Here is a 10887-nt window from a genome sequence, read left to right as displayed (position 1 = left end):
TTACAGATTCTCTTTTACAGCCTCTTACTAAGGGCTTGTTCTCGCACACACCCTATTCACTTGTATATTTCAACACCTCCCCTCAAGTGAATACTCCTAGCACACCTGGACCCTATACCAAGTTTCCCTCTTACTTGATAGTCCGCGACCAGTGCCTCAAGTCCCTAAACTCATAGTCCTTGACACTCTCTCTCTCTCTATGTATCCAAGGCTACTACAAGTGCCCGTGACCTTGACTAAAGTGCTCACACATACATCTACCACATGGCCTACATCATCAGTGGCTCAGAGGTGGTTTTACTATGTTGGGGCAGGTTACATTGGGTTGTGGGGTTTCACTCTCTCTCTCTCAGAAGAGATGATCTGACTCATGAAGTTTGCTGATGTCATTTCCTTCTCCACTGGGTTTGCTGTAGCAATCTCTTGCCATGTGTCCTGGCTTTCCACAGTTGTGGCAAGTGAAGGTCCTTCCTCCTACTCTGCCTCTTCCTCTTCCTCGTCCTCGTCCTCGAGAGAATCCTCCTCGGGTGAAGAATGCTTTTTCTTCTCCTGCTCTGTTGAGTCTAGCCATTTCTTCTCTTTGCCTTTGGTCTCTTGCTCTAGTAGAGCTCCTTCTATCTCGTGTAGCTTCAATTCAGGTACATTCTTTAGTGTTGCTACAATGTTTTCATATTCACCTTTGTCCACACTCTTCAGAAGCACTGCTAGTGCCTCATCATCTTCTACCTTTTTGCCAATAGCTGCCAGTTATTGCTTTATGCTTTTATATCTGTTCAAGTGTGTGATTAAAGGTTCACTTTTCTTCATATCCAATTTGTAGAATTGCATTAATAGATTTATCTTTGAATTTTTAGCTTATGTGCCAAATAATTTATTGAGTTCATCCCATGCATCTTTTGCCCATTGTATCCTTGTGATGTGATGAATGATTTCATCATTTAAACTGAGTGCGATAAGTCCCAATGCTTTTTCATTCCTGCTCTTCCACTCATTTTCCCCTCTCACCTCTAGGCATTCATCTCTTCTCTCAACTAGCCCCCACATATAGATACATGGTTTTTGTCTGCCATGTGTAAAACTACTCCCCATTAAATTTGGCTATCTCTTATGCCGTATTCATGATGATGTGAAGGGGGTCTTACCTCTTGATCCAATTTCAAGATTCAAGGGTAGTGTCTACCCTTTTACAACTCAATCTAGTGTTTAGGTGATGATTACAACAGATTTATCAGCATAAAATCACCAGAAATTACATTAAACCAAGGGTAACAAATCTATACGGAATGGTTGGAGTATCAAACCATCTCCGAATTGCAATCTGAAGTTACAGGGATCTGTATCAGATACCCAATGGTTAATTTGAACCCTCAATTGCTTCAAAATACAGTGATTAGTACTGTATTATAATCACTAACTAGCAAATTAATTCTCTATTTTGTGTGCAAAAAACAGAGTATGCAGGGAGTCCAGATCTGAGGCCTTAGACTTCAAATGAGCTCAAATCCTTTCAAGGCCATCAATAGCAATTAGTCTAGTAGAGGACTAAGCCAAGAAACACAAGATTTGACCAAAAATTGAATGCTTAATCTCTGTTTTACCAAAGTCACCTGCAGATTTGATGAAGAGCTTGGATCTCACTGTAGACTTGATCAAATCAAAATCTGTCTTCACCAACTTGTAGAGCACCCTTGAAAACCCCTAGGGCCAAGAGGAATTAGAGCCATTGCATCTATGGAAAACAAGATCTCCAATTTCTTCAAAAAAAAGAGAAGCTGGAAAAATCACGAATTTCTGCAGCTTCCCTGGCAGTTTTGCGATTAGTCTTGACTCGCTTATGTGTGGGGAGTGTAGCTGTGCTTAGCTAAAAGCTTTTGCCCTAATGTTTCTCCTAGAGGGAGATCAAGCCCCTCAACTAGCTGGGGGTGCAGAGACTACTTGAAAAAGTGGTAAAAAAATCTAATTATCTACTAATCCTAATTAACCAAGTGATTAGCAAGATAATGGGCTCATAAACTTGATGGATTCTAGGCTAGGCTCTGATACCATATTAAATTTGCAGCAATGTGATGAGCTATGGGGTGGATCAAATTCTAGAATCAACATCATTAACAAAGAGATTAGATGATAATTAAGATGTGATTAGTGAGCAATTAACTGATAGCTTAATGTAGGCATGGATAATCAAAAACCAGCAAATTCTCATCAGGCCAATGCCTCAATTTATAGAGTTTACATCCAAGCATCCAATCCCACTGATTTCTCCTTGATTCACTCCACCTCTTTTGCTTGATTCTCTCCACCTCTTCCCAGAATATCTCCACACCTCCTAAATCTCCTCATGCTACCCTTTATTCTCTCACATTTACATATTCTCTTTTACAGCCTCTTGCTAAGGGCTTGTTCCCGCACACACCCTATTCACTTCTTGTATATTTTAACAGGGGATCCTATTCAACATGTAGAGATTTTTGAATCCACATGCGAAACCTGCGGGCCGATTAGTGATGTGACAATGATTCATGCTTTCTCACCGACCCTAGAAGGGAAAGCGCATCAGTGGTTCCGAACCCTCAAACCCGAGGATAAGGTTAACTTCACACAACTCAAGAATGTATTTGTGCCCAGCTTTGCCAGAAGTGGTGATAGATGGAGCCCTGTGGCATAGCTGCACAATATTAAACAAAAAGAAATGGAGTCAATGAGAGACTATGTGTCTCGATTAAAGCACTTAAATTCAAGGTGCAGTTAACTGATCAGTTCTTGCCTTGCTTCCGTTAGGGACCACAAGATGCATGATTATCTGGTACTAGCCCAACCAACCACTCTAGATGCATGTTGCAACTTGGCAATTAAATATGAAGATAATATGCTAGAATTGCCGCAACCCGAAGATATCAGAATATCTTCAAAAATAAGGACTTCGTGTGTTTTGAGTCACCAAGAGATTGGAACTCAGAGCAAGCAAGTCAAAAACATGACTGTGGATGAGCTCAGCAACACAATACTAGAGAAATTGAAGGTAAAGGAGGGAAGAGAAACATATGGGCATAGGAATAACCATCTTTACCCCCGTAGGGAATTGGTGTGGTGCTCCATATGCATATTGAATCACACTACCACCAAATGTCCACAATTAAGAGCAAGGCCACTACTCTATTATGCACAGTGTAAAATTAGGGAATCAAGACACTTCAATGTGCAGATATCCAAGGTTCCAAACAGTTGCACAACTGCCGGCACCTAGAGCTCCATTGGCCTTACCAACACCACCTGGACAAATCACTGCAGCTGCAGGACAACCCAACTTTTCCTATTTGCCTAGGGGGATGTTCCAGGTTCAAGACACTCACCTCTACCACCACTCGTTCTACCACCACAACCACCACAGGCTAAAATCAACCAAGTATTGATTGAAGAGCCCTCAAAAGATATTGATTTGGTATGTGAAGTAGAACTTAGTGGAGAGTATTATGAAAAAGCTGCGGAGGTCACACCCGAATTCTATGTCCTACAGAATAACACACCAGTACGAAACTTCAAACCACGATACAGTGGAAGGGTAAGGATATGAGCTCAAACATGAGGAGAGGACCGCTACAATGTTTTGGCTGTGGTGGGCCACATTTAATCGTTGACTGCCCAAACAAGAATGTGGTTCATACTATGCACCAATCCCAACAATTGACTGCTTCGCCCAATGACATGCCAGTACTCACTTGTACTAAATGTGGTATTGATCATTTGATCAAGGATTGTCCATATTGTGCAAGTGGTTCGACTTCTACTTCTAATCAGGCCACCATCCAAACCATTAGTGTGCAGCGTGGAAATATCACACTACTAAATGTCCTAACATGAGTCCATGCCCAATTGGGAGACAAGGGGAAGAACAGAATAGATGTGACCATTTCTAGAACTGGCCGTAGGAGAAGAGTGAAAAAAGTGGGTAAGGGTGACACAAGGGTCACAATCCAAGATGGATCCAAAGAAGATACGATTGAAACCAGATCCATCCGATCGAGAGAAGAAAGGGATCAAGTGAGCTTGACCTAGGGGAGCAAAGGGAAAGACCATCAACCCCTAAAGGAGTCGGTGAGTACCCAAATGCCGAAGAGGAGATAAGGAAGCTCGAAGACACCAGAGCCTTCATAGAAGAATGTCAACGGCTGCATGAAGCCAAGCTAAGGGCTAATCGGGTCAAGGATACATTGTATCCAAGAAATGAGCCAACAAGGGAAAGAGAATTGGACGTACCAACTCCCATTCTAGAAGAAACAGAAGAGGGATCTCGAGCAAACACAATGACCAGGATGTTTGAGGAAAATGCGCAGAGTGAGTCCATCCATTCCTTCCCTAGGGATGAATACGAGACATACACCTGGGGAGAACCCTCAATCGCTAGAGAACCCTAAGACATAGGAAGTCTTGCGACTATACTGTGCAAATGCCATTGGGGGCAACTGCTATGCAATTCACCAATCCTATGGACAGACATAAAGGAATGGGTAGAAGGCATAGACTAAGACCAGCTGACACTACAGAGGAGGTTATGCCACCTCTGGCAGAAAGAACCCTCAAACACACAAGGGAAACCCGAGTCGTCAAGATACCAGTTAAAAAATTGGGACGTTATTACAAAAGTGACGACACAAATACTACAATCTTGATTCATCATCATGACAGGTACCAGGCATTGGCTATCCTGGATGGTGGGAAGGGGGTTAGCATCATCACAAAACATTGCTGCGTTGCTAGGAAAATAGGGGAAAACCCGATCTAAAAAGAGCAGATCTAAATGGCAGACGGAACATCTTCAAGACCCATCGGACTTTTGGAGAATGTGAAACTCAAGCTCTTTACGTTTCGCTCTACCATACATTTGTGGTAATGGACTTCCTACACCAACCTGACTCATATGACATAATATTGGGAAGACCATTCATGAGGGAGTCCAAATTGGTGCACGTTTGGGCATTAGATCACGTGTATGTGCGTAGGGATTCACAAATTTTAAAGATAGATCTGAGAACATGGAGAGCACTAATGATTCAGTCACAATGGAGCAGACCACATCCGTACAAGTATGCCAGCCCACGGTGGAAAATTCCAAAGATGAAGAGGAAACGAAAATGTATGCATCACTTCCTCCTCCGGACTTCAGTGAAAACTGGATGCATGTGCTAGCTACCATAGATGTGATGCAACCCAGGGGGACCCAATATGTGGAATCTGAAACTGTCCCTACGACCTCTGTCTATATGGTTAATTGACAAACAATTGATGAAAATTCAGAAGAAGAGGCCTCTAGCATAGAAGGGACTGTAACACAAGGCCGTACCAACACTCAACGCCTCAAAAGATGGCAAAAACAGAAATGATATATTGCCCGACGAAATGCCCTATTACAAAGAAAACCCACGGATGCCCAGTGGTGGCTGAGATACCTCGAAGCCACTAAGGTACATGATGAGTTTTCTAAGGATTGGGGTGAGGGTAAGATATCATTGGAGGGGGAAACATAAGGAGAAAGTCATCCTTCAAGAGCCAGAAACACCTAAACTTACAAAAGCTGGGTGACGAAAACGGAACAAAGCTCTAGCAGAATCTGAGAAAGGGGATAAATCAGACTTGCTCTCAGTACTACCAGACCACTTCAAAACCTACACTGTTGACGAATGGAAAGTGGTTTGACTGATGGCAAAAAGGGTTAAGGAGAATGGGTTGTCCACATCATACGATAGCTCACCTAAATTCAAGGAAGTTGATATTGCGAGACCAGGGGAGGAAGCCAAACCCATATATATTGCTATAAGGACTTGACTTCAACTGAAGAAGATGAGCTCGTTGCCCTCCTTAAGGAATTTAAGGATTGTTTCTCCTGGAATTACAAGGAGATGAAGGGTGTATCACTTGAGGTAGTGCAGCATACGTTTCCAATCATGGAAGGATCAAGACCAACTAGGCAGAAACCATACCAAATGAATCCTAAGTATGCGGCAATTGTAAAGGAGAAAATAGATAAACTCATTTTTGTGGATTTCATCTATGAGATAGAACACACGGATTGGTTGTCACCAATCATAATAGTGCCAAAAAAGAATGGGAAACTTAGGGTATGTGTCGATCTTAAAAAGGTCAACGCAGCTATTAAGAAAGACCATTATCCATTGCCCTATACGGAACATGTTTTGGAGAGAGTGGCTGGTGAAGAAGCTTACAGCTTCTTGGACGGATTTTCAAGCTACAATCAGGTGTCAATAGCACCGGAAGACTAGCATAAGATAGCTTTTGCATATACAAAGTCATGCCTTTCGGTCTCATCAATGTCCCAGCACAGCCTTCAAGGACTACTTGCAGAAGTGGTTAGAGGTATTCATTAATGATCTGTGTGCACACTCTCAATGGGCATACCATCAGGCTTTCTTAAGGAAGGTGTTTGAGCGATGTCGATTATATCATATATCCCTAAACCCTTTAAAGTGTCAGTTTTTGGGTCAAACATGGTGTGATATTAGGACACATTGTCTTAAAGAATGGTATATCTCTACGGATGATAGCAAGGTCAAGTTGATATTGGGACACATTGTCTTAAAGAATGGTATATCTCTACGGATGATAGCAAGGTCAAGTTGATATTGGAGCTGCCACCACCCACTAATTACAAAGGTATGCAAAGATTTATGGGCCACATTGGGTATTACTGCCACTTCATAATTTTATATGCTGAAATTGCTAGGCCATTATACAAGCTACTCATTGTCTTTGAATGGACTGAGGAATGCCAAAAAGCATATGATCGATTAAAGCAGGCATTGGCTAGCGGGCCAATTCTACGAACCCCCAATTGGGACCTCATATTTCATGTGCATATTGATGCATCAAACTTTGCTATTAGATGCGTACTACCCAACCCGGTGAGTTAAAAAAAAAGTGGTTCAAAAGGATCCATAAAACTAGTTAAAAACATGAAATTCAAATGTTTCACAACCATGAATAACTCAAGTTTTTTCACGCCCAAAAAAGGTGCTTCAATCTTGTCAATTTATGGTGAACAAGCTTCTAGAGGGTGTGAGAAGGGCCTAAGTTTGGTCAAAGTAACAAAACAATAAACTTTTTTGGGCATGAATATCTAATTCACACGTGAAAAACATGACCAATCAGATGATGGCACATGTCGCTCACCCTATTAATGAGTGACCATTCACTTATTATACACATTTAAGCTATTTTTGTCCTTCCTTGTTGCTTGTTCTTTGCTTTTTCTCTTTCGTCTTTACTCCTATTACATTGCTTCTTTCTACGTCACCCTCGATTCTTGTTGTTTTCTCTTTCATCTTTGCTCCTATTACATTGCTTCTTTTTACGTCACCCTCGATTCTTGTTGTTTTCTCCATTCCAATAATCGACCATCGCCACCTACAACACGAGGTAGGGGGCATTGTGTTTGCTTTAGTTTTTATCTATTGGTTGGGTTATCATCTTGTTGTGGTTAAAGGTGCCCTCTCATTGTTGCTCAATGTGAACATCACACTGTCTTTCTCTTTCTCAATGGCTCTCGTGTGTTATCATAGATGTGCCCTGAACATGTTCTTGTTTTATCTTTCAGTCTCTTCTATGAACCAAGCCTCACTTTTTTTCTTAGCTGTACATCCCCAAACGGAAGAGACCTTACAAAAGTATGTTTAAAACACAATCATGTTGTCATGCTCCATCTTTTGCGTTAGACTCTCCTTAACCCCCCTAAAAACTACAAACTCGATTATTTGAGTGGCCATAAAAAACCAGACTAGCTTAAACCAATAAAGGGAAATTATACATTCACACCTTTTCCTGAGTGCTGACATGTACTTCCTAATAATATGCCTTTTTGTGATAAAATTTTTGGTGTGAACAATTACGGTCATGAAGAACTGGACTGGTTTTTCATGCCAAATAAAATTATTAAGAAGTGATTATTTCTCTTAGAAATCATCTCCACTAATCTCAGTCCTTCCTTTTAACATCATTTTGCATGATAACACTAACTATTTATTAATGTGATTATCTTCCAGAAATTTAGGCGTGAGAAACAACCATGGCTTTTCACACCATAAAAATATCAATAAATTGCATGAATTACCAACTTCACTTCATTATTTTAGTAGTCTATAGTATTAATATGCATTAATCTTGTCAAATTAAAATTATTATTTTAGCGTGAATATCTTTGGATATTCAATGTAAGGTTCCCCCCCTTCCAAAATGGGGGAAACGCTTAAGATAGTCCGCTAAGTCTTATCTTGGAGAAAATTTCCTACTCATCGACACCTTGACCATACAGAGATTCAAGGATACGATTCATAGGTATGACCTAGCTCTATCCCGCAGGGGGAGCGTGATTTTCTAAACATCAAATCACCCATAGGGCAATTGATCAAAAATTGGGCAACTACAAGATCTAGAGGCAACGCTTTTTTCCTCATCCATGCAAGGCACAGCCGTTGGCCTAGTCTTCTAGAATAGAATTGCCGAGAACCTATTTATCTAACGTAGGGCTTTCACTTAATATGTTGAAAAGCTACCCGACTAATCGGGTCCACCCGTCCGTAGGATGGTGCCGTCGGGGCATTCCATCCTCCCACTTTCCACCCTACTCACGCGTCAATTTGTTTTCTAATTAATCCTACCACACTGTTTGACATAAACAAACATGTTCCTTAATTAAGGCCCTTTCACAAGGTTTATTAAAACAGCCTTTGCCTTTTTCCACAATACAATAATGCCAAAGATAAGATTTATAAAAACAAAGTTTAAACATGAATCAATTTTATACAAGCCAAACTGGCTCTCTTATTCTTTTCCTTTATACCGCCGATGATCTAGAATTCGGCCTTCCAGCCTCTACATGCTGGGCAAAACCCTACGGGACCATACACCTCATCGTCGGCCGCTGGCGAGGACTCAAGCCGGCCTGTCGCCCTCTCAGGCTCCATCGCTCGATCCTCCCGCCCCTCAGAGGGATGTCTGCGCACTAGGGTGGGCTAATTCACCGCACTAGCCTGGGCCCTCAGAACTAGGCAGCATCATCACAATCACTTGCCTCAATCGGCAAACCTCATTCTCCCAATGGTATGAGGGATACCATGGGCCAACTCCGGGCCTTACTAACGTCTCCGCCGTCCGGCTATACAAGCACAAGAACGGGGCAGCGTCAAGGCAGGGAGAAGTTATACCTGTACCTTAATTTAACCAAGATAGCAATCCATTTATTCAACTAAACCATAGTACTAGAATCCATGTTACCTTCTCAAGAAAACAATCCTTTTCACAAAGATTTTAGCATTTCAACTTGAGATTGCGATACGACATTCTTTATTCAGGCATATGCTATTGCTTAAAAGAATACAAACTTTAAATGGTAAATCAATCAAATAGATCACTGTAACAATCAATAGAGAAGCCGGGGCCATACCTCAACCCCTAAGAATGATATATAATTGAAAAACAAAATATGTATATACCTTATAGAAATTTGTCGTTTATCGTTGCTGCCTTTGCTCGTTAACAAGAGCTTTAGGACTTGACATATGAGAATAGAGTCTTCTAATACCTTGTCTTACGATTGAAATCATCCAATCATCTCCAAGCTTTATCTCCTCTTACTCATACTGTGACTCTTCTCTCTTTCTAAGATCTATGATGGCAAAATAGCCTTCTCTTTTACAGGGCTATGGCATACTATTCTTTCTCTAAAAGAAAAGCTATGGAGTTTTGGTCTCTTCTTCCAAAAGACTATAGCAATCTAAGCTTCTTTTCTGAGATATTAGATAAGAATGAAGGGATATATGCATCTCAAACTCTAAGATTACCTTGAGGCTACTTGCTGTCTTCTCACAGTTTTCTCTATGTAGAGACCGTGACAGAAACAGCAAACTGTTTCGGCCATAACTCTCTGATAAAAACTCAGAATATGGTCATGTAACCAGTTAAAAGAACGGGAAGGCATTTGGTCTACAAGCTCGCGCGGACAGAATAGGCAGAAACGTCTGTATATAGCCACAAACGCACTATCTTTGGAAACGCGTTGTTTTTCCACATTTTTAGTATGCATGGACTCTAAATGTGTAAAAGTACTCTAAATGTGACCTCTTATCACCTAAACTCGAAATTCTATTTTTGGGGACACTTATCTCTTAGTAGAACTATTCTTATGTTCTTATTTCTTTTAGGATTTTTGAAGCTAATATTTTTATTCTAACACTTTTTTAATGTTTCTAGCCTTATTGTCTCACTCTTTCTAATTACACTCTCTTTTCTTATTGAAATCTATATTAAAAGAGACACATACATATATGGCTTGGGAGGGACGTTACAATCTCCCCCACTTAAAAGATTCGAGATGTCCTCATCTCGCGAGCTGGGGTAGTATCTAAGTAAATCCTCCTGTCTCTTTAAAAGTGGTGTCTCCACTAGGTAAAAATCATCTTTTATCTAAACATTGTTTTTAAAGAGTCTTTTATTTCATGTGCTTGGCTCGTTTTGTTGTGCCCCAAAAGGTCTTTATTATTCTAATTTCATGCATCCATATACCTCTCATATGATATGAACCTTCGAATTTCTTATTCTATACGCCCATGTAATATGGTACTTAACAAATTATCATGGAAAAATGTAAGGAAATCAATTCTTTACGCAATCTAACCTATGATAGCAATTTCATAATTTTAGTATCGTCTTGTAGAATACCTCTATTCATCATGCACATTACTTCATATGAATCTTGCACCAATCCTCTTCTATTTACTCATAGAAATACTTGTTGAATTCGGTTATCTTTAACCCTGCTATCCCTATTTCTTGACCTAATTTTTGCTCTAGCTCATGATTCCTTGTAGCCAGGGGTGGGCT

Source organism: Cibotium barometz, chromosome 30 (genome assembly GCF_041138505.1).
Source record: "Cibotium barometz isolate CiBa-2024 chromosome 30, ASM4113850v1, whole genome shotgun sequence".
NCBI lineage: Eukaryota > Viridiplantae > Streptophyta > Polypodiopsida > Cyatheales > Cibotiaceae > Cibotium > Cibotium barometz.
This window is presented reverse-complemented; position numbering follows the sequence as displayed.